General features: G+C 45.4%; 1 protein-coding gene across 2 annotated transcripts in view; it reads left to right on the top strand.

The window, feature by feature from the left end:
* The window catches only part of CCDC170 (coiled-coil domain containing 170), a 242,599-nt gene that overhangs the window by 48,430 nt on the left and 168,547 nt on the right, over window positions 1-25,622 (top strand). The gene's annotated exons all lie outside the window — the stretch shown is intronic.

Genomic DNA, 25,622 nt, shown 5'->3' with positions numbered 1-25,622 from the left:
TTTTGGATTTCCTCATCTTTGTTCTTTAAATATTTGCTCTTATATGTTTTTTCGTTAATAAAAGCATATGATCAGAAACTACATTCGTCCTCCTAGTTTTCTCCCCACAGAGGCATGCACTTCTACCACTAGCACACATCCAACGGATTCACAAATTCTACCGGCTGTGACAGTAAGCACTGGCCACATGGATCCGATGGGTGAGCAAGCATTTGGAGGTGATGCCACAGCCGATATCCTGTCTCATCTAAGTGAACAAGAATCCATGCAAGTACGACTGGTTCAAGCCATGCAATCTATGTCTGCTCACATGGATGCGCTTCATGTTGATATTACGTCATCTCAGGTTCCAGCTCCTGTAACTTCTCTTCCAGTGTCAACATCGCAGGCGCCAGTTCCAGTATCTCACCTACAATTACCACCTTCTAGTAAATTTAATGGGAACCTGAAGTTATGCAGAGGATTCTTAAATCAGTGCAAGATTCAATTGAATTACAGGCTGCCAGTTTTCCGTCTCCTCGAACAAGAGTTGCATATATCATTTCTCTCTTGACCGGTCAAGCATTGGAGTGGGTGTCTCCTCTATGGGATAGAGCTGATCCAATTCTTTCAAACCACTATGCGTTTGTAATACTATCCTCTTTCTGCAAGATTTTTAGTGAGCCAGGCAGAACTACTTCAGCCTCGTTGGAGATTCTTCGTCTTCGCCAGGGATCTCGCTCTGTCAGTCAATACGTGATTCAGTTTCGCACCTTGTCTTCCGAACTAAATTAGAATGAAGAGGCGTTGGTTGCCGCGTTTTGGAACGGGTTATCTGATAAAATCAAAGACGACTTGACCACGTGAGATGTTACTGCCAAGTTGAATGATTTAATTTCCTTGTGCAACAAGCAGACCTTCGATATAGGGAACCATGCTTAGAAAAGTCCAAGTCAGAGCGCCCCAGCTCTCGGTTACGTTCAAGACTCCAGCAGGAGTCTCCTGCGTGACAACTCCCACCTCCCACGGAGCCAATGCAGGTCAATCGATCGGAGGAGCATCTACGCCGTCTCCAGGAAAATCTCTAAATGTACTGCGGATCATCGGATCATTTTGTTAAATTCTGTAGCCTGCAGCCGGGAAACTACCGCACCTAGCTTATTCAGGAGAGGTTAAGCTAGGAGTTTCCATGGAATCACGTGTATGGAAGGAACCTGTCTTGCCCATTTGCCTGGAAGTCTCATCTTCCTACTTCCAGATTTCTGCACTGTTCGACTGTGCTGTGGAGAACGTTGTCTCGTCTGCTCTAATTCAGCACGCCAGAATTCAGACAATCCTTTTGGATTGGGCTGTTTCCATTACAGCAGTGAACGTAAGTCGTATTCCGGACGGTGTCATAACCCTTCGTACTGTCCCACGCAGAGTCAAGGTGGGGGCTCCCCTGGTTGCAAAAACACAATCTACAAGTTGACTGGCAGACCATGGAGATTCTTTCCCGGAGTAAAACATGTTTCGACGCTTGTTTAACAACAGTGGCGCCACTGTGCACAACACAATTCTTTGAATTGCCCCTGGCTTACCGGTTCTTTTTAGATGTCTTCAATAAGCACGTGGCAGACATTCTGCCACTTCATCGGAAATAGCACTGTCCAATTGACTTGATATAGGGTAAAACTCCTCCCAGGGGCCGTATTTATCCTTTGTCGCTACCAGAGACACAAGTAATGTCAGAGTATATCCAAGAAAATTTAGCTAAGGGCTTTATCAAACCATCTTCTTCCCCTGCAGGAGCAGGATTCTTTTTTGTAAAAAAGAAAGACGGAGGTCTACGGCCCTGCATTGACTACCAGAGACTCAATGATATAACTCTCAAGAATCGGTATCCCCTGTCGCTGATTCCAGAATTGTTCGACCGGGTGAAGGGGGCTTTGATATTCACTAAGTTAGATCTACATGGAGCCTACAACCTGATTCACATTCGGCCAGGGGATGAGCGGAAGACAGCCTTCAATACTTGGGACAGGCATTACGAGTATTTAGTAATGCCTTTCGGGTTGTGTAATGCCCCGGCTGTTTTCCAGAATTATGTCAATGAATTATTTAGAGACTTGCTTTATAAGTGGTTGGTGGTTTACCTAGATTACATTTTAATATTCTCTAAAGATCTGAAGACTCATTAAGCTCAAGTAAAGGAGATGCTAACCCAACTGAAGAAGAACAAGTTATATTGTAAACTGGAGAAATGTACCTTCGAAGTTTCTTCCATTCCTTTCCTTGGCTACATTATCTCAGGTAGTGATTTACAGATGGAACCAGCTAAAGTTCAGGCAATTCACGACTGGTCCATACCCTCTACTTTGAAGGGTATTCAGTGGTTCCTGGGGTTCGCAAATTTCTACAGAAAATTCTTAGAAGGTTATTCGTCCATTGGGTCTCCCATTACTGCCCTCACCAGAAAAGGAGCAAGTCCATCCTGCTGGTCGCCAGAAGCAATAGCAGCCTTTGAAACCCTGAAACAAGCTTTTACATCAGCTCCCATTCTTCATCAACCTGATCTGAATCGACCCTTCATACTGGAGGTGGATGCTTCCACAGAAGGGGTAGGAGCAGTACTATCTCAACTATTTAAAGATGGGAAGATTCATCCATGTGGTTACTACTCGCGAAAGTTCTCATCCGCTCTGTGAAACTACGCCATTGGTGATCAGGAATTGATAGCTATTAATTTGGCTTATGAAGAATGGAGATACCTGTTAGAAGGAGCTTTACATCCTATTGCTGTTTACACTGATCATAAGAATCTGTTATCTTTGCGGACAGCTCAGAGTCTCAATCCACGGCAGGCCAGGTGGGCCCTTTTCTTCACACGATTCAATTTCAAGCTGTTTCCAGGTCCTTTAAGCAAGAAGGCGGACACTCTCTCTCTTTCTTTAAGCTCCAACGAACCCTCATATTTCTCAGGAAAATAACTCATCTTGGATCCAGCCTCTTTCTGTGCAACTCAGCTCACTCCAACTCCTCCACCAGGGAAAATTTTCGTAGCCCCCAAACTCCGGAAGAAACTGCTCATGTGGGCACATAATTCTTCCTTTATGGGTCATGCAGGGAGACTTAAGACCCAAAAATTCATTCAGCGTTCTTATTGGTGGCCCCAGTTAAGAGCAGATGTACAAGATTTCATAGCTGCCTGTCCAAAGTGTGCCAAGCATTAGAATCCAAAAGGTTCACCTCCAGGTCTTCTGCATCCATTACCCATACCGACTCAACCCTGGACTCTTATCTCTATGGACTTTATCACTGATTTACCTCCTTCCAAAGGATGAAACACCATTTGGGTTGTTGTTGATCGTTTTTCGAAAAAGGCACATTTCATACCCCTGACAAGATATACACCACAGTTATCGAAGTTATTCATCTCAGAAATCTTTAAGCTACATGGAATGCCCACAAGAATTGTTTCCGATCGTGGACCACAATTTGGTGCGCGATTTTAGAGATCTCTCTGCTCTTTTTTTGATATAATGTTAAACTGTACATCTGTCTATTATCCCCGAGCAGATGGACAAATGGAAAGAGTAGATCAGGATCTGGAGACCTTCCTACGTTTATTTATGTCTTCCTCACAGGACGATTGGCTGGATTTCCTCCCACTAGCAGAATTTGCTCATAACAATTTATACCATACTTCTTCGGGATCTACTCCATTCTTTACTAACTACGGATTCCATACTTGACTTCCAGAGTTCCAGTTTTAGCAGCTTTAGAGGTTCCTGCCGCGGATCAGGCACTCAGACAGTTTTCTGAGAATTGGAAACAAGTATGTAAAGCTTTGATCAAGTCATCTGCACGTTACAAGTCTTTTGCTGATAGAAAATAGAGATGAGCGCCTGAAATTTTTCGGGTTTTGTGTTTTGGTTTTGGGTTCGGTTCCGCGGCCGTGTTTTGGGTTCGAACGCGTTTTGGCAAAACCTCACCGAATTATTTTTGTCGGATTCGGGTGTGTTTTGGATTCGGGTGTTTTTTTCCAAAAACACTAAAAAACAGCTTAAATCATAGAATTTGGGGGTCATTTTGATCCCAAAGTATTATTAACCTCAAAAACCATAATTTACACTCATTTTCAGTCTATTCTGAATACCTCACACCTCACAATATTATTTTTAGTCCTAAAATTTGCACCGAGGTCGCTGTGTGAGTAAGATAAGCGACCCTAGTGGCCGACACAAACACCGGGCCCATCTAGGAGTGGCACTGCAGTGTCACGCAGGATGTCCCTTCCAAAAAACCCTCCCCAAACAGCACATGACGCAAAGAAAAAAAGAGGCGCAATGAGGTAGCTGTGTGAGTAAGATTAGCGACCCTAGTGGCCGACACAAACACCGGGCCCATCTAGGAGTGGCACTGCAGTGTCACGCAGGATGGCCCTTCCAAAAAACCCTCCCCAAACAGCACATGACGCAAAGAAAAAAAGAGGCGCAATGAGGTAGCTGTGTGAGTAAGATTAGCGACCCTAGTGGCCGACACAAACACCGGGCCCATCTAGGAGTGGCACTGCAGTGTCACGCAGGATGTCCCTTCCAAAAAACCCTCCCCAAACAGCACATGACGCAAAGAAAAAAAGAGGCGCAATGAGGTAGCTGACTGTGTGAGTAAGATTAGCGACCCTAGTGGCCGACACAAACACCGGGCCCATTTAGGTGTGGCACTGCAGTGTCACGCAGGATGTCCCTTCCAAAAAACCCTCCCCAAACAGCACATGACGCAAAGAAAAAAAGAGGCGCAATGAGGTAGCTGACTGTGTGAGTAAGATTAGCGACCCTAGTGGCCGACACAAACACCGGGCCCATCTAGGAGTGAAAAAAAAACCACGGTTAGGTGGTATATATTGTAATACAATTATGGATGGACGGACTGCCTGCCGAGTTCCGACACAGAGGTAGCCACAGCCGTGAACTACCGCACTGTACACTGGTTGATAAAGAGATAGTAGTATACTCGTAACAACTAGTATGACACTATGACGGTATAAAGAATGAAAAAAAAACCACGGTTAGGTGGTATATATTATAATACAATTATGGATGGACGGACTGCCTGCCGACTGCCGACACAGAGGTAGCCACAGCCGTGAACTACCGCACTGTACACTGGTTGATAAAGAGATAGTAGTATACTCGTAACAACTAGTATGACACTATGACGGTATAAAGAATGAAAAAAAAACCACGGTTAGGTGGTATATATTATAATACAATTATGGATGGACGGACTGCCTGCCGAGTGCCGACACAGAGGTAGCCACAGCCGTGAACTACCGCACTGTACACTGGTTGATAAAGAGATAGTAGTATACTCGTAACAACTAGTATGACTGACTATGACGGTATAAAGAATGAAAAAAAAACCACGGTTAGGTGGTATATATTATAATACAATTATGGATGGACGGACTGCCTGCCGACTGCCGACACAGAGGTAGCCACAGCCGTGAACTACCGCACTGTACACTGGTTGATAAAGAGATAGTAGTATACTCGTAACAACTAGTATGACACTATGACGGTATAAAGAATGAAAAAAAAACCACGGTTAGGTGGTATATATTATAATACAATTATGGATGGACGGACTGCCTGCCGACTGCCGACACAGAGGTAGCCACAGCCGTGAACTACCGCACTGTACACTGGTTGATAAAGAGATAGTAGTATACTCGTAACAACTAGTATGACACTATGACGGTATAAAGAATGAAAAAAAAACCACGGTTAGGTGGTATATATTATAATACAATTATGGATGGACGGACTGCCTGCCGACTGCCGACACAGAGGTAGCCACAGCCGTGAACTACCGCACTGTACTGTGTCTGCTGCTAATATAGACTGGTTGATAAAGAGATAGTATACAACAATATACTACTATACTGGTGGTCAGGCACTGGTCACCACTAGTCACACTGGCAGTGGCACTCCTGCAGCAAAAGTGTGCACTGTTTAATTTTAAATTAATATAATATTATGTACTCCTGGCTCCTGCTATAACAACCTGCAGTGCTCCCCAGTCTCCCCCACAATTATTATAAGCTTTTATACATTGATGTGCAGCACACTGGGCTGAGCTGAGTGCACACAGACTGAGTCACACTGTGTGACTGCTGTGTATCGTTTTTTTCAGGCAGAGAACGGATATAGCAGAGAACGGATATATTAAATAAAAGTTAACTTAACAACAACTGCACTGGTCACTGTGGTAAACTCTGTCTGCACAATCTCTCTCTCTCTCTCTTCTAATCTATTCTAATGGAGAGGACGCCAGCCACGTCCTCTCCCTATCAATCTCAATGCACGTGTGAAAATGGCGGCGACGCGCGGCTCCTTATATAGAATCCGAGTCTCGCGAGAATCCGACAGCGTCATGATGACGTTCGGGCGCGCTCGGGTTAACCGAGCAAGGCGGGAAGATCCGAGTCGCTCGGACCCGTGAAAAAAAAAGTGAAGTTCGTGCGGGTTCGGATTCAAAGAAACCGAACCCGCTCATCTCTAATAGAAAACAGAAAGCCATTCCCAGCCTTAGAGTAGGGGATCAAGTCTGGATCTCCACACGCAATTTAAGTCTCAAATTTCCTTCGAATAAATTTGCTCCTAGATTCATTGGACTGTGTCCTATTGAAAAATTACTTAATCCTGTGGCTTACAAAGTAAAATGACCATCTTATGTGAAGATTCCCAATGCATTTCATGTTTCTCTTTTAAGACCTTTAATGCTCAATTGCTTTCGGGTAGCCCTGCCTAGAACTCCTAAAGTTCAAACCATGCAAGGTGAGGAGTTTGAGGTTAAAAGTACAGTATACTTGATTCCCGCAGACGATACGGTCATATCCAGTATCTCATAGACTGGAAGGGATACGGTTCGGAAGAAAGATCCTGGGTGTCTGCTGAAGATATTCATGCACTGAAATTGATCTGTACCTTCCATGCCAAAAGTCCTACCAAAGTCCGAGGGTGTTCGGTGTCCACCATGAAAAGGGGGGGTACTGTCATGGACCGGGGTCTCACCTCCAGTGATGGTCTCCGGGGGCTCTCTGTCAGATGGATAGCGCTGCGGTGGCAGAGGTCTGTGAGGGCTGCTGGTGTGCTGCAGCTGAGAAGGAGCTGGTGACTGTGCGGCCTGCTGCCACTGGAGCACACTGCAGGGAGGCTGCCTGTGTAAGATCTCATGCTCTGGAGCACTGTGAAGGGAGGCTGCCTGAGCAAGATCCTCTTCTCTGGTGTATCTGCAGTACTGGGGGCCGCCATGTTGGAGACCAATTCATAGTATGCCAATGGGATTTTGTCTCTGGTCTTTTCCAGTCAATCACACGCTGAGTTCTCTGGTAAAAGGGGGCAGTCCGGTTTCAAACCTTGCCAGTGCTTTATGTTTCTGTCCCAGTACAGCTGTCTTAGCTCTGTGCTCCCACAGGTCCACCTGTGTGCCTTTCAGTGTCCCTTGGATTTTCAGCTCAACGGAATTGTCACCTCAGCTGTCATTTGCTGCACAACTGCCAGTGGTTACCCCGACCCCGCGGGTCACAGCCTGTTAGGACAGTGTCTCCTGGAGTCCTATCCGCAGAGGATTTTCCAGCAGTCCTGCAGTGCTCTTCAGCCACGTCTAATAATCATCCATACTGCAAAACCCCTTCAGTTTTCTTCAGCCATGTCTAACAATCATCCATTCTGCAAAACCCCTTCAGTGTTCTTCAGCCACATCTAATAATCATCCATTCGTCAAAACTCCTTCAGTGTTATTCAGTCACGATAATTAACTATCCAACGTACAAACTCTTTCAGTATTCACTAGCCATATCAAACAACCATTTATTATATGGACTAATTTAATAACGCTGCCCATAAATACTCTGCATACTAATCTTTTGGATTTCCTCATCTTTGTTCTTTAAATATTTGCTCTTATATGTTTTTTCGTTAATAAAAGCATATGATCAGAAACTACATTCGTCCTCCTCGTTTTCTCCCCACAGAGGCATGCACTTCTACCACTAGCACACATCCAACGGATTCACAAATTCTACCGGCTGTGACAGTAAGCACTGGCCACATGGATCCGATGGGTGAGCAAGCATTTGGAGGTGATGCCACAGCCGATATCCTGTCTCATCTAAGTGAACAAGAATCCATGCAAGTACGACTGGTTCTAGCCATGCAATCTATGTCTGCTCACATTGATGCGCTTCATGTTGATATTACGTCATCTCAGGTTCCAGCTCCTGTAACTTCTCTTCCAGTGTCAACATCGCAGGCGCCAGTTCCAGTATCTCACCTACAATTACCACCTCCTAGTAAATTTAATGGGAACCTGAAGTTATGCAGAGGATTCTTAAATCAGTGCAAGATTCAATTGAATTACAGGCTGCCAGTTTTCCGTCTCCTCGAACTAGTGTTGCATATATCATTTCTCCCTTGACCGGTCAAGCATTGGAGTGGGTGTCTCCTCTATGGGATAGAGCCGATCCAATTCTTTCAAACCACTCTGCGTTTGTAATACTATCCTCTTTCTGCAAGATTTTTAGTGAGCCAGGCAGAACTACTTCAGCCTCGTTGGAGATTCTTCGTCTTCGCCAGGGATATCGCTCTGTCAGTCAATACGTGATTCAGTTTCGCACCTTGTCTTCCGAACTAAATTAGAATGAAGAGGCGTTGGTTGCCGCGTTTTGGAACGGGTTATCTGATAAAATCAAAGACGACTTGACCACGTGAGATGTTACTGCCAAGTTGGATGATTTAATTTCCTTGTGCAACAAGCAGACCTTCGATATAGGGAACGATGCTTAGAAAAGTCCAAGTCAGAGCGCCCCAGCTCTCGGTTACGTTCAAGACTCCAGCAGGAGTCTCCTGCGTGACAACTCACACCTCCCACGGAGCCAATGCAGGTCAATCGATCTCGTCTTTCTAATGAGGAGCATCTACGCCGTCTCCAGGAAAATCTCTAAATGTACTGCGGATCATCGGATCATTTTGTTAAATTCTGTAGCCTGCGGCCGGGAAACTACCGCACCTAGCTTATTCAGGAGAGGTTAAGCTAGGAGTTTCCATGGAACTACGTGTATGGAAGGAACCTGTCTTGCCCATTTGCCTGGAAGTCTCATCTTCCTACTTCCAGATTTCTGCACTGTTCGACTGTGCTGTGGAGAACTTTGTCTCGTCTGCTCTAATTCAGCACGCCAGAATTCAGACAATCCTTTTGGATTGGGCTGTTTCCATCACAGCAGTGAACGGAAGTCGTATTCCGGACGGTGTCATAACCCTTTGTACTGTCCCACGCAGAGTCAAGGTGGGGGCTCCCCTGGTTGCAAAAACACAATCTACAAGTTGACTGGCAGACCATGGAGATTCTTTCCTGGGGTAAAACATGTTTTGACGCTTGTTTAACAACAGTGGCGCCACTGTGCACAACACAATCCTCTGAATTGCCCCTGGCTTACCGGTTCTTTTTAGATGTCTTCAATAAGCACGTGGCAGACATTCTGCCACTTCATCGGAAATAGCACTGTCCAATTGACTTGATATAGGGTAAAACTCCTCCCAGGGGCCGTATTTATCCTTTGTCGCTACCAGAGACACAAGCAATGTCAGAGTATATCCAAGAAAATTTAGCTAAGGGCTTTATCAAACCATCTTCTTCCCCTGCAGGAGCAGGATTCTTTTTTGTAAAAAAGAAAGACGGAGGTCTACAGCCCTGCATTGACTACCAGAGACTCAATGATATAACTCTCAAGAATCGGTATCCCCTGTCGCTGATCCCAGAATTGTTCGACCGGGTGAAGGGGGCTTTGATATTCACTAAGTTAGATCTATATGGAGCCTACAACCTGATTCACATTCGGCCAGGGGATGAGCGGAAGACAGCCTTCAATACTTGGGACAGGCATTACGAGTATTTAGTAATGCCTTTCAGGTTGTGTAATGCCCCGGCTGTTTTCCAGAATTATGTCAATGAATTATTTAAAGATTTGCTGTACAAGTGGTTGGTGGTTTACCTAGATTACATTTTAATATTCTCTAAAGATCTGAAGACTCATTAAGCTCAGGTAAAGGAGATGCTAACCCAACTGAGGAAGAACAAGTTATATTGTAAACTGGAGAAATGTACCTTTGAAGTTTCTTCCATTCCTTTCCTTGGCTACATTATCTCAGGTAGGGATTTACAGATGGAACCAGCTAAAGTTCAGGCAATTCACGACTGGTCCATACCCTCTACTTTGAAGGGTAATCAGTGGTTACTGGGGTTCGCAAATTTCTACAGAAAATTCTTAGAAGGTTATTCGTCCATTGGGTCTCCCATTACTGCCCTCACCAGAAAAGGAGCAAGTCCATCCTGCTGGTCGCCAGAAGCAATAGCAGCCTTTGAAACCCTGAAACAAGCTTTTACATCAGCTCCCATCCTTCATCAACCTGAAGTGAATTGACCCTTCATACTGGAGGTGGATGCTTTTCACAGAAGGGGTAGGAGCAGTACCGTCTCAACTCTTTGAAGATGGGAAGATTCATCCATGTGGTTACTACTTGCAAAAGTTCTCATCTGCTCAGCAAAACTACGCCATTGGTGAGCAGGAATTGCTAGCTATAAGGTTGGCCTTTGAAGAGTGGAGATACTTGTTAGAAGGAGCTTTACATCCTATTGCTGTTTACACTGATCATAAGAATCTGTTATATCTCCGGACAGCTCAGAGTCTCAATCCATGGCAGGCCAGGTGGGCCCTTTTCTTCACACGATTCAGTTTCAAGCTCTTTTATTGACCTGGTCCGTTAAACAAGAAGGCGGCACTCTCTCTCATTCTTTAAGCTCCAACGAACCCTCATATTTCTCAGGAAAATAACTCATCTTGGATCCAGCCTCTTTCTGTGCAACTCAGCTCACTCCAACTCCTCCACCAGGGAAAATTTTCGTAGCCCCCAAACTCCGGAAGAAACTGCTTAGGTGGGCACATAATTCTTCCTTTATGGGTCATGCAGGGAGACTTAAGACCCAAAAATTCATTCAGCGTTCTTATTGGTGGCCCCAGTTAAGAGCAGATGTACAAGATTTCTTAGCTGCCTGCCCAAAGTGTGCACAGCATTAGAATCCAGAACGTTCACCTCCAGGTCGTCTGCATCCATTACACATACCGACTTAACCCTGGACTCTTATCTCTATGGACTTTATCACTGATTTACCTCCTTCAAAAGGACGAAACACCATTTGGATTGTTGTTAATTGTTTTCCAAAAATGGCACATTTCATACCCCTGACAAGTATTCCATCTGCACCTCAGTTAACAAAGTTATTCATCTCAGAAATCTTTAAGTTACATGGAATGCCCACCAAAATTGTTTCCGATCGTGGACCACAATTTGTTGCCCGATTTAGAGATCTCTTTGCTCTTCTTTTGGAATAAAGTTAAACTGTACATCTGCCTATCATCCCCAGATGGACAAATGGAAAGAGTAAATCAGGATCTGGAGACCTTCCTACATTTATTTATGTCTTCCTCGCAGGATGATTGGCTGGATTTCCTCCCACTAGCAGAATTTGCTCATAACAATTTATACCATACTTCTTCGGGATCTACTCCATTCTTTACTAACTATGGATTCCATCCTTGAGTTCCAGAGTTCCAGGTTTTACCAGCTTTAGAGGTTCCTGCCGCGGATCAGGCACTCAGACAGTTTTCTGAGAATTGGAAACAAGTACGTAAAGCTTTGATCAAGTCATCTGCACGTTACAAGTCTTTTGCTGATAGAAAACAGAAAGCCATTCCCAGCCTTAGAGCAGGGGATCAAGTCTGGATCTCCACACACAATTTAAGTCTCAAATTCCCTTCGAAAAAATTTCCTCCTAGATTCATTGGACTGTTTCCTATTGAAAAAGTACTTAATCCTGTGGCTTACAAAGTAAAATTACCATCTTATCTGAAGATACCCAATGCATTTCATGTTTCGCTTTTAAGACCTTTAGTGCTCAATCGCTTTCGGGTAGCCCTGCCTAGACCTCCTAAAGTTCAAACCATGCAAGGTGAGGAGTTTGAGGTTAAAAGTATACTTGATTCCCGCAGACGATACGGTCGTGTCCAGTATCTCATAGACTGGAAGGGATGCGGTCCGAAAGAAAGATCTTACCAAAGTCCGAAAAGGGGGGGTACTGTCATTGACCGTGGTCTCACCTCCGGTGATGGTCTCCGGGGGCTCTCCGTCAGATGGTTAGCGCTGCGGTGGCGGCAGGTCTGTGAGGTGTGCTGCAGCTGAAAAGTAACTGGTGACTGGGCGGCCTGCTACTACTGGAGCACTGGGAGGCTGCCTGTGTAAGATCCCATGCTCGGGAGCACTATGCAGGGAGGCTGCCTGAGCAAGATTCTCTTTTCGGATGTGTCTGTAGTACAGTGGGATTTGGTGTTTGGTCTCTTCGAGCCAATCACAGGCTGAGCTCTCTGGTAAAAGGGGGCAGTCCGGTTTCAAACCTTGCCAGTGCTTTATGTTTCTGTCCCAGTACAGATGTCTTAGCTCTGCGCTCCCACAGGTCCACCTGTGTGCCTTTCAGTGTCCCTTGGATTTTCAGCTCAACGGAATTGTCACCTCAGCTGTCGTTTGCTGCACAACTGCCAGTGGTTACCCTGGCCACGCAGGTCACAGCCTGCCACTTAGGACAGTGTCTCCTGGAGTCCTATCTGCAGACGATTTCCTAGCAGTCCTGCAGTGCTCTTCAGCCACATCTAACAATCATCCATTCTGCAAAACTCATTCAGTGTTCTTCAGCCACGTCTAATAATCATCCATTCTGCAAAACTCCTTCAGTGTTCTTCAGTCACGACAAATAACTTTCCAACGTACAAACTGTTTCAGTATTCACTAGCCATATCAGACAATCATTTATTATGCAGACTTATTCAATAACTCTGCCCATGAATACTCTGCATCCTAATCTTTTGGAAATCCTCATCTTTGTTCTTTAAATATTTGCTCTTATATGTCTTTTCATTAATAAAAGCATATGAGAAGAAACTATAATCATCCTCCCGCAGAGGCATGCACTTCTACCGCTAGCACACATCCAACGGATTCACAAATTCTACCGGCTGTGACAGATCCTTCACTCTAGCTTTTATTCTACTCACTTCTCCAGTCTTTTCACTGCTTGATATTTCAACCCCATAGTGTCCTACGTTACATGTGCACCAGTCATTTTACTAATCTTTTGACAGCTTTATTTGAAACAATGGGGGTAATTCAGACTAGATTGCGTACACACCCCGGGAGCCAGTGAGATGCTGTCAGCATCTCACTGGCTATCAATCAGGCAGAGCCGGTCGTGGGGCTGGAAGGGGTGTGCCAACGGCATTAGAACGCCGATGGCGAGGCGCGGTCTGGACAACGGAGGCGTGTCTGGACCATTGGGGGGGGCGTGCCAATGGAACGCCGTTGGCGAGGCGCGATCCGGACAACGGAGGCATGTCTGGACCGTTGGGGGGGACGCGGCCAGTAGCTGTCTACCAGAGCGCAGGAGCTGCGCTGGCAGGGATCAACTCGTCAGATACAAAAGCATCGCCGCCGAGCGATGCTTTTGTACCTGTGTGTGTGTGTGTGTGTGAGGGGGGGGGGGGGGGGGAGTAGGGCGAGACATGCAGGGCAGACTAGCCCTCTGCTGGGCGTTCCCCCGCATGACAGAGTAAATGATCGTAGATGTGCTGAATTCAGCACATCTACGATCAACTGTGAATTACCACCAATATTTCGAGTCAGAAGATACTGAAGTGTGAACATTCTCTTTACATACCTTTTCCTTGCATCTTATATACTCTCATTTGTTAACAGAGTTTCTAATGCTGCCAAGTCCTTGTTGCCTAATATCAGTTATTTGGTGTCCTTGAGATTTTGCCACCAGCGCTTTGATTTCTTTTCTATAGAACATAGATTGCTTGATGAAGAGTTGAACACGAATCAGACGTATATGCATCTGTATTGAATGCAGGGAAGTAAATGCATATATTTGCCAATATTCAGATTTGTGCGAATATTGCAGTGCACCTACCCCTCTCCTTAAGCATGGTTTAATATTTAGCATCATCGCTTCTGTCCAACTCTACAAGGCCACAGTTGCATCAGCTGACCTTTGTCTAAATGAGATTGCCACGTTACAGCCCACTTGCACCCCCTCATTCATAAATTTGCAATATACATTTCATAAGCACTAAGCAGGTGTGCATTCAACTAACTCTACCCAAGTGTGTAACTATTTTTAAAAACATAGGCCCAAATGTATTAAGCCTGAACAAGTGATAAAGTGAAGACAGAGAGCGAAAAATGACCAGCCAACCAGCTCCCAACTCATTTTTCAAACACAGCCTGTTACATGGCAGTAAGAAGCTGATTGGCTAGTACTTTATCACACTTTATCCACCTTCAGTTTATCACTTGTTAAGGCTCAATACATTTGGGCCATATTTCCTTCCCGACAGGTCAGTATTGTTCAAATAGAGTCATACATGTATACACTGGAAATTTAATAATTAGTCATGACCTATGTTAGTCAATGATCTAGAGACCCAATATAACCTAGTATAAACTGCTCTGTAAATTTGCTCCAGGAAATTCAATCCATGCTCATGTAAAGACCTACGAAACAATAATGGGTTGTCATGGATGGCTATCAATGGCTGTGTTTACTTTACCAATGTCATTTGGTGTTTTGCAACAAACAAGCCAGTTACTAAAGGCCCGTACACACTGGTCGATATATCGGCCATTCTCTTGAACGGCCGATATATCGCGGGACCGTCGGCCAGTGTGTACGGCCGATACGTCTGTGAACTCCGTCGTTCACAGACGTATCGCGTCGGCCGCGCAGCACAGCCGACGGCCAATATATGTACGGGGCGGTCGGCCGACTGCCCGTACACATGCTGCGGCGGCCGGCGTGATTGACAGCTGAACTGGGCGGGCGTGTGTACACGCCCGCCCAGTTCATGACATCAGTCCCCGACGGATCGGGCAGTGTGTATGTTCAACACACTGCCCGATCTGTCCATAGATATATCTGCAGATCAATTGATCTGCAGATATATCTATTAGTGTGTACCCACCTTAAGAGTATTAATATGGTATACTATATTTGTTGTATGTTATCATAAGTAAATATTTAGATTTATTTCCCACGTACCTCTAGATTGTAATCAGACACGGACCTTTCTGGTAATCATGATGAAATGCAAAGATATTAATAGGTGATGGAAGTTAGGCACATAATATTTAAACTGCTTTTTAAAATATAGTCTTTTGCTGCCATTAGTGACCCGTAGTGTACAAGATAACTATGGGGGTCTGGGAATTGAGAGCAGAGAGGTTGGAGGGAGAGGGCAGAGATAGGATAGTTTGCTAGCATTGACCTGGAATGTTAATGTATTAATGAAAGCCTGTTAGGTCAGCAATCCATATCTTCCAACTTCAGAAAGTATTAATGGGGGACCTGGGAATCGGACCATTTGGTAGGAATGAGCAATCTGCAGATGATTCACTTCTCCAGAAGTAGCCCTGTGCTTGCTGGACTATCTGAGTGATTATGCTGTCTGTAGTGAATTCGGGATGGATAGAAGAAAGCAGTCCACCTTTTGGCTGGATGTAAACATAGACTGCATTGAGCTTCAGTGACATCAGTATATTTCATTGAATAAGCAAGCAAAGCCTTACCAGTGATGTATGATTAGACTTACCATACTATCCCTTTACACCGGGACACTCATGAATTACACAGGTTCTCTAGCTGATTAAAACCAGGTGAAAATGCAAGCTTGAAGCCAGCCAGCCACAGAGCCTGTGTAATTCATGGGTATCCTGGCTTAAAGGGATAGTATGGTAAGTATATATATGATACACTCCAGGTCCCTTTCTTAAAGATGGCGGGGTAATTCAGACCTGATCGCTTGCTAGCGTTTTTTGCAGTGCTGCGATCAGGTCGGAACTACGCATGTGTATGCACCACAATGCGTAGGCACGTTGCACAGGTACAAAGCGGATCATTGCTGTGCGATGGGTTTTACGAAGAATCCATTCGCACAGCCGATCGCAAGGAGAGTGACAGGAAGAAGACATTTGTGGCTGTCAACTGACCGTTTTCAGGGAGTGGTTGGAAAAACGCAGGCGTGTCCAAGCGTTTGTAGTAGAGATGTGCACTTGAAATTTTTCGGGTTTTGTGTTTTGGTTTTGGGTTCGGTTCGGCGGCCGTGTTTTGGGTTCGACCGCGTTTTGGCAAAACCTCACCGAATTTTTTTTGTCGGATTCGGGTGTGTTTTGGATTCGGGTGTTTTTTTTAAAAAACACTAAAAAACAGCTTAAATCATAGAATTTGGGGGTCATTTTGATCCCAAAGTATTATTAACCTCAAAAACCATAATTTCCACTCATTTTCAGTCTATTCTGAATACCTCACACCTCACAATATTATTTTTAGTCCTAAAATTTGCACCTAGGTCGCTGGATGACTAAGCTAAGCGACCCTAGTGGCCGACACAAACACCGTGCCCATCTAGGAGTGTCACTGCAGTGTCACGCAGGATGGCCCTTCCAAAAAACACTCCCCAAACAGCACATGACGCAAAGAAAAAAAGAGGCGCAATGAGGTAGCTGTGTGAGTAAGATAAGCGACCCTAGTGGCCGACACAAACACCGGGCCCATCTAGGAGTGGCACTGCAGTGTCACGCAGGATGGCCCTTCCAAAAAACCCTCCCCAAACAGCACATGACGCAAAGAAAAAAAGAGGCGCAATGAGGTAGCTGTGTGAGTAAGATAAGCGACCCTAGTGGCCGACACAAACACCGGGCCCATCTAGGAGTGGCACTGCAGTGTCACGCAGGATGGCCCTTCCAAAAAACCCTCCCCAAACAGCACATGACGCAAAGAAAAAAAGAGGCGCAATGAGGTAGCTGTGTGAGTAAGATAAGCGACCCTAGTGGCCGACACAAACACCGTGCCCATCTAGGAGTGGCACTGCAGTGTCACGCAGGATGGCCCTTCCAAAAAACCCTCCCCAAACAGCACATGACGCAAAGAAAAAAAGAGGCGCAATGAGGTAGCTGTGTGAGTAAGATAAGCGACCCTAGTGGCCGACACAAACACCGGGCCCATCTAGGAGTGGCACTGCAGTGTCACGCAGGATGGCCCTTCCAAAAAACCCTCCCCAAACAGCACATGACGCAAAGAAAAAAAGAGGCGCAATGAGGTAGCTGTGTGAGTAAGATAAGCGACCCTAGTGGCCGACACAAACACCGGGCCCATCTAGGAGTGGCACTGCAGTGTCACGCAGGATGGCCCTTCCAAAAAACCCTCCCCAAACAGCACATGACGCAAAGAAAAAAAGAGGCGCAATGAGGTAGCTGTGTGAGTAAGATAAGCGACCCTAGTGGCCGACACAAACACCTGGCCCATCTAGGAGTGGCACTGCAGTGTCACGCAGGATGGCCCTTCCAAAAAACCCTCCCCAAACAGCACATGACGCAAAGAAAAAAAGAGGCGCAATGAGGTAGCTGTGTGAGTAAGATAAGCGACCCTAGTGGCCGACACAAACACCGTGCCCATCTAGGAGTGTCACTGCAGTGTCACGCAGGATGGCCCTTCCAAAAAACCCTCCCCAAACAGCACATGACGCAAAGAAAAAAAGAGGCGCAATGAGGTAGCTGTGTGAGTAAGATAAGCGACCCTAGTGGCCGACACAAACACCGGGCCCGTCTAGGAGTGGCACTGCAGTGTCACGCAGGATGGCCCTTCCAAAAAACCCTCCCCAAACAGCACATGACGCAAAGAAAAAAAGAGGCGCAATGAGGTAGCTGTGTGAGTAAGATAAGCGACCTTAGTGGCCGACACAAACACCGTGCCCATCTAGGAGTGGCACTGCAGTGTCACGCAGGATGGCCCTTCCAAAAAACCCTCCCCAAACAGCACATGACGCAAAGAAAAAAAGAGGCGCAATGAGGTAGCTGTGTGAGTAAGATAAGCGACCCTAGTGGCCGACACAAACACTGGGCCCATCTAGGAGTGGCACTGCAGTGTCACGCAGGATGGCCCTTCCAAAAAACCCTCCCCAAACAGCTCATGACGCAAAGAAAAAAAGAGGCGCAATGAGGTAGCTGTGTGAGTAAGATAAGCGACCCTAGTGGCCGACACAAACACCGGGCCCATCTAGGAGTGGCACTGCAGTGTCACGCAGGATGGCCCTTCCAAAAAACCCTCCCCAAACAGCACATGACGCAAAGAAAAAAAGAGGCGCAATGAGGTAGCTGTGTGAGTAAGATAAGCGACCCTAGTGGCCGACACAAACACCGGGCCCATCTAGGAGTGGCACTACAGTGTCACGCAGGATGGCCCTTCCAAAAAACATTCCACAAACAGCACATGACGCAAAGAAAAATTAAAGAAAAAAGAGGTGCAAGATGGAATTGTCCTTGGGCCCTCCCACCCACCCTTATGTTGTATAAACAGGACATGCACACTTTAACCAACCCATCATTTCAGTGACAGGGTCTGCCACACGACTGTGACTGAAATGACGGGTTGGTTTGGACCCCCACCAAAAAAGAAGCAATTAATCTCTCCTTGCACAAACTGGCTCTACAGAGGCAAGATGTCCACCTCATCATCATCCTCCGATATATCACCGTGTACATCCCCCTCCTCACAGATTATCAATTCGTCCCCACTGGAATCCACCATCTCAGCTCCCTGTGTACTTTGTGGAGGCAATTGCTGCTGGTCAATGTCTCCACGGAGGAATTGATTATAATTCATTTTAATGAACATCATCTTCTCCACATTTTCTGGATGTAACCTCGTACGCCGATTGCTGACAAGGTGAGCGGCGGCACTAAACACTCTTTCGGAGTACACACTTGTGGGAGGGCAACTTAGGTAGAATAAAGCCAGTTTGAGCAAGGGCCTCCAAATTGCCTCTTTTTCCTGCCAGTATAAGTACGGACTGTGTGACGTGCCTACTTGGATGCGGTCACTCATATAATCCTCCACTATTCTTTCAATGGTGAGAGAATCATATGCAGTGACAGTAGACGACATGTCCGTAATCGTTGTCAGGTCCTTCAGTCCGGACCGGATGTCAGCATCAGCAGTCGCTCCAGACTGCCCTGCATCACCGCCAGCGGGTGGGCTCGGAATTCTGAGCCTTTTCCTCGCACCCCCAGTTGCGGGAGAATGTGAAGGAGGAGATGTTGACAGGTCGCGTTCCGCTTGACTTGACAATTTTCTCACCAGCAGGTCTTTCAACCCCAGCAGACTTGTGTCTGCCGGAAAGAGAGATCGAAGGTAGGCTTTAAATCTAGGATCGAGCACGGTGGCCAAAATGTAGTGCTCTGATTTCAACAGATTGACCACCCGTGAATCCTTGTTAAGCGAATTAAGGGCTCCATCCACAAGTCCCACATGCCTAGCGGAATCGCTCCGTGTTAGCTCCTCCTTCAATGTCTCCAGCTTCTTCTGCAAAAGCCTGATGAGGGGAATGACCTGACTCAGGCTGGCAGTGTCTGAACTGACTTCACGTGTGGCAAGTTCAAAGGGCATCAGAACCTTGCACAACGTTGAAATCATTCTCCACTGCGCTTGAGACAGGTGCATTCCACCTCCTATATCGTGCTCAATTGTATAGGCTTGAATGGCCTTTTGCTGCTCCTCCAACCTCTGAAGCATATAGAGGGTTGAATTCCACCTCGTTACCACTTCTTGCTTCAGATGATGGCAGGGCAGGTTCAGTAGTTTTTGGTGATGCTCCAGTCTTCTGTACGTGGTGCCTGTACGCCGAAAGTGTCCCGCAATTCTTCTGGCCACCGACAGCATCTCTTGCACGCCCCTGTCGTTTTTTAAAAAATTCTGCACCACCAAATTCAAGGTATGTGCAAAACATGGGACGTGCTGGAATTTGCCCATATTTAATGCACACACAATATTGCTGGCGTTGTCCGATGCCACAAATCCACAGGAGAGTCCAATTGGGGTAAGCCATTCCGCGATGATCTTCCTCAGTTGCCGTAAGAGGTTTTAAGCTGTGTGCGTATTCTGGAAAGCGGTGATACAAAGCGTAGCCTGCCTAGGAAAGAGTTGGCGTTTGCGAGATGCTGCTACTGGTGCCGCCGCTGCTGTTCTTGCGGCGGGAGTCCATACATCTACCCAGTGGGCTGTCACAGTCATATAGTCCTGACCCTGCCCTGCTCCACTTGTCCACATGTCCGTGGTTAAGTGGACATTGGGTACAGCTGCATTTTTTAGAACACTGGTGAGTCTTTTTCTGAGGTCTGTGTACATTTTCGGTATCGCCTGCCTAGAGAAGTGGAACCTAGATGGTATTTGGTAACGGGGGCACACTACCTCAAGAAATTGTGTAGTTCCCTGTGAACTAACGGCGGATACCGGACGCACGTCTAACACCAACATAGTTGTCAAGGCCTCAGTTATCCGCTTTGCAGCAGGATGACTGCTGTGATATTTCATCTTCCTCGCAAAGGACTGTTGGACAGTCAATTGCTTACTGGAAGTAGTACAAGTGGTCTTCCGACTTCCCCTCTGGGATGACCATCGACTCCCAGCAGCAACAACAGCAGCGCCAGCAGCAGTAGGCGTTACACGCAAGGATGCATCGGAGGAATCCCAGGCAGGAGAGGAATCGTCAGAATTGCCAGTGACATGGCCTGCAGGACTATTGGCATTCCTGGGGAAGGAGGAAATTGACACTGAGGGAGTTGGTGGGGTGGTTTGCGTGAGCTTGGTTACAAGAGGAAGGGATTTAGTGGTCAGTGGACTGCTTCCGCTGTCACCCAAAGTTTTTGAACTTGTCACTGACTTATTATGAATGCGCAGCAGGTGACGTATAAGGGAGGATGTTCCGAGGTGGTTAACGTCCTTACCCCTACTTATTACAGCTTGACAAAGGCAACACACGGCTTGACACCTGTTGTCCGCTTTTCTGTTGAAATACCTCCACACTGAAGAGCTGATTTTTTTGGTATTTTCACCAGGCATGTCAACGGCCATATTCCTCCCACGGACAACAGGTGTCTCCCCGGGTGCCTGACTTAAACAAACCACCTCACCATCAGAATCCTCCTGGTCAATTTCCTCCCCAGCGCCAGCAACACCCATATCCTCCTCATCCTGGTGTACTTCAACACTGACATCTTCAATCTGACTATCAGGAACTGGACTGCGGGTGCTCCTTCCAGCACTTGCAGGGGGCGTGCAAATGGTGGAAGGCGCATGCTCTTCACGTCCAGTGTTGGGAAGGTCAGGCATCGCAACCGACACAATTGGACTCTCCTTGTGGATTTGGGATTTCGAAGAACGCACAGTTCTTTGCGGTGCTTTTGCCAGCTTGAGTCTTTTCAGTTTTCTAGCGAGAGGCTGAGTGCTTCCATCCTCATGTGAAGCTGAACCACTAGCCATGAACATAGGCCAGGGCCTCAGCCATTCCTTGCCACTCCGTGTGGTAAATGGCATATTGGCAAGTTTACGCTTCTCCTCCGACAATTTTATTTTAGGTTTTGGAGTCCTTTTTTTACTGATATTTGGTGTTTTGGATTTGACATGCTCTGTACTATGACATTGGGCATCGGCCTTGGCAGACGACGTTGCTGGCATTTCATCGTCTCGGCCATGACTAGTGGCAGCAGCTTCAGCACGAGGTGGAAGTGGATCTTGATCTTTCCCTAATTTTGGAACCTCAACATTTTTGTTCTCCATATTTTAATAGGCACAACTAAAAGGCACCTCAGGTAAACAATGGAGATGGATGGATACTAGTATACTTATGGATGGACTGCCGAGTGCCGACACAGAGGTAGCTACAGCCGTGGACTACCGTACTGTGTCTGCTGCTAATATAGACTGGATGATAATGAGATGAAATCAATATATATATATATGTATGTATATATAATATCACTAGTACTGCAGCCGGACAGGTAGATAATATATTTATTAGGTAATGATGACTGATGACGGACCTGCTGGACACTGTCAGCTCAGCAGCACCGCAGACTGCTACAGTAAGCTACTATACTATAGTAGTATGTACAAAGAAGAAAGAAAAAAAAAAAACCACGGGTAGGTGGTATACAATTATGGATGGACTGCCAAGTGCCGACACAGAGGTAGCTACAGCCGTGGACTAACGTACTGTGTCTGCTGCTAATATAGACTGGATGATTGATAATGAGATGAAATCAATATATATATGTATGTATATATAATATCACTAGTACTGCAGCCGGACAGGTAGATAATATATTTATTAGGTAATGATGACTGATGACGGACCTGCTGGACACTGTCAGCTCAGCAGCACCGCAGACTGCTACAGTAAGCTACTATACTATAGTAGTATGCACAAAGAAGAAAGAAAAAAAAAAACCACGGGTAGGTGGTATACAATTATGGATGGACTGCCGAGTGCCGACACAGAGGTAGCTACAGCCGTGGACTACCGTACTGTGTCTGCTGCTAATATAGACTGGATGATAATGAGATGAAATCAATATATATATATGTATGTATATATAATATCACTAGTACTGCAGCCGGACAGGTAGATAATATATTTATTAGGTAATGATGACTGATGACGGACCTGCTGGACACTGTCAGCTCAGCAGCACCGCAGACTGCTACAGTAAGCTACTATACTATAGTAGTATGTACAAAGAAGAAAGAAAAAAAAAAAACCACGGGTAGGTGGTATACAATTATGGATGGACTGCCGAGTGCCGACACAGAGGTAGCTACAGCCGTGGACTAACGTACTGTGTCTGCTGCTAATATAGACTGGATGATTGATAATGAGATGAAATCAATATATATATGTATGTATATATAATATCACTAGTACTGCAGCCGGACAGGTAGATAATATATTTATTAGGTAATGATGACTGATGACGGACCTGCTGGACACTGTCAGCTCAGCAGCACCGCAGACTGCTACAGTAAGCTACTATACTATAGTAGTATGTACAAAGAAGAAAGAAAAAAAAAAACACGGGTAGGTGGTATACAATTATGGATGGACTGCCGAGTGCCGACACAGAGGTAGCTACAGCCGTGGACTACCGTACTGTGTCTGCTGCTAATATAGACTGGATGATAATGAGATGAAATCAATATATATATATGTATGTATATATAATATCACTAGTACTGCAGCCGGACAGGTAGATAATATATTTATTAGGTAATGATGACTGATGACGGACCTGCTGGACACTGTCAGCTCAGCAGCACCGCAGACTGCTACAGTAAGCTACTATACTATAGTAGTATGTACAAAGAAGAAAGAAAAAAAAAAGCCACGGGTAGGTGGTATACAATTATGGATGGACTGCCGAGTGCCGACACAGAGGTAGCTACAGCCGTGGACTAACGTACTGTGTCTGCTGCTAATATAGACTGGATGATTGATAATGAGATGAAATCAATATATATATGTATGTATATATAATATCACTAGTACTGCAGCCGGACAGGTAGATAATATATTTATTAGGTAATGATGACTGATGACGGACCTGCTGGACACTGTCAGCTCAGCAGCACCGCAGACTGCTACAGTAAGCTACTATACTATAGTAGTATGTACAAAGAAGAAAGAAAAAAAAAAAAACACGGGTAGGTGGTATACAATTATGGATGGACTGCCGAGTGCCGACACAGAGGTAGCTACAGCCGTGGACTAACGTACTGTGTCTGCTGCTAATATAGACTGGATGATAATGAGATGAAATCAATATATATATATGTATGTATATATAATATCACTAGTACTGCAGCCGGACAGGTAGATAATATATTTATTAGGTAATGATGACTGATGACGGACCTGCTGGACACTGTCAGCTCAGCAGCACCGCAGACTGCTACAGTAAGCTACTATACTATAGTAGTATGTACAAAGAAGAAAGAAAAAAAAAAAACCACGGGTAGGTGGTATACAATTATGGATGGACTGCCGAGTGCCGACACAGAGGTAGCTACAGCCGTGGACTAACGTACTGTGTCTGCTGCTAATATAGAGTCTAGACTGGATGATAAATTATTGATAATGAGATGAAATCAATATAATATCACTAGTACTGCAGCCGGACAGGTACTATATATATTTATTATGTAATGACTGATGACGGACCTGCTGGACACTGTCAGGTCAGCACAGCACCGCAGACTGCTACAGTAAGCTACTATAGTAGTATGTATAAAGAAGAATGAAAAAAAAAAAAACCACGGGCAGGTGGTATACAATATTATATATATATATATATTATATACAATTATATATATATATATATATATATATATATTAAACTGGTGGTGATTGATTATTAAACTGGTGGTCACTTCAGGTCACGTTGCAACTTGCAACTAGTACTCCGAGGCCTAAGCAGACAATCACAAAATATATTATTATACTGGTGGTCAGTGTGGTCACAACAATGGCAGTGTGGCACTGACTCTGGCAGCAAAAGTGTGCACTGTACGTTATATGTACTCCTGAGTCCTGCTCTCAGACTCTAACTGCTCCCCACTGTCAGTGTCTCCCCCACAAGTCAGATAATACACTTACAGTCACACTATCTAATCTATAAATATCACTTCAGCAAGTAGTATAGTAGTATACAGTATAGTAGTACTCCTCCTAATAATGCTCCCCAAAATACTGTGTCTCTCTCTTCTCTAAACGGAGAGGACGCCAGCCACGTCCTCTCCCTATGACTCTCAATGCACGTGTGAAAATGGCGGCGACGCGCGGCTCCTTATATAGAATCCGAGTCTCGCGATAGAATCCGAGCCTCGCGAGAATCCGACAGCGTGATGATGACGTTCGGGCGCGCTCGGGTTAGCCGAGCAAGGCGGGAAGATCCGAGCCTGCTCGGACCCGTGTAAAAAAGCCTGAAGTTCGGGCGGGTTCGGATTCAGAGGAACCGAACCCGCTCATCTCTAGTTTGTAGGGCGGGTGTCTGACGTCAATTTTGGCCCCGGACAGGCTGAAGTGATTGCAGTGGCTGAGTCCTGGGCAACTCAGAAACTGGACAAAGTTTTTTTGTACCGCTCGGCTGCACATGCGATTGCACACTTGCACAGCCAAAATACACTCCCCGGTGTGCGGCAACTATGCGAACGCAGGACTGCAAAAAAAAGCTAGCGAGCGATCAAGTCAGAATTAGGCCCATTGCTTGTACATATTAATGAGGGCATTGCTAAACTTCTTCTTTCCAAAGTAAATAAACCTGTTCTTTGAGATGTACTAAGCAGTGATAAAAGTGAGAAGTTAGCCAGTGCCCAAGCTGCTTTCTTTAATTTTATACAGTACATCTGGGAAGTATTCACAATGTTTCACTTTTTACACATAATGCTTCACTTTTTCCACATTTTGTTATGTTACAGCCTTATTCCAAAATGGAATAAATTATTTTTTTCTAAAAAATTTCAAATCATTATCAAAAGCAATGATTTTTTTTGCTGAAATAAATACTTTCATTACATTTGAGGTACATAATCTAACAGAAAATTTGATTTTGGGGTAATTTGAGGTCATTATTTTTTTTTTACCTCAAAAATGACATGTATTTATTGGC

The sequence above is a fragment of the Pseudophryne corroboree genome, chromosome 4 (genome assembly GCF_028390025.1).
Source record: "Pseudophryne corroboree isolate aPseCor3 chromosome 4, aPseCor3.hap2, whole genome shotgun sequence".
NCBI lineage: Eukaryota > Metazoa > Chordata > Amphibia > Anura > Myobatrachidae > Pseudophryne > Pseudophryne corroboree.
Note: the sequence above shows the minus strand (reverse complement) of the source record. Positions and strands in the feature narration are given on the sequence as shown.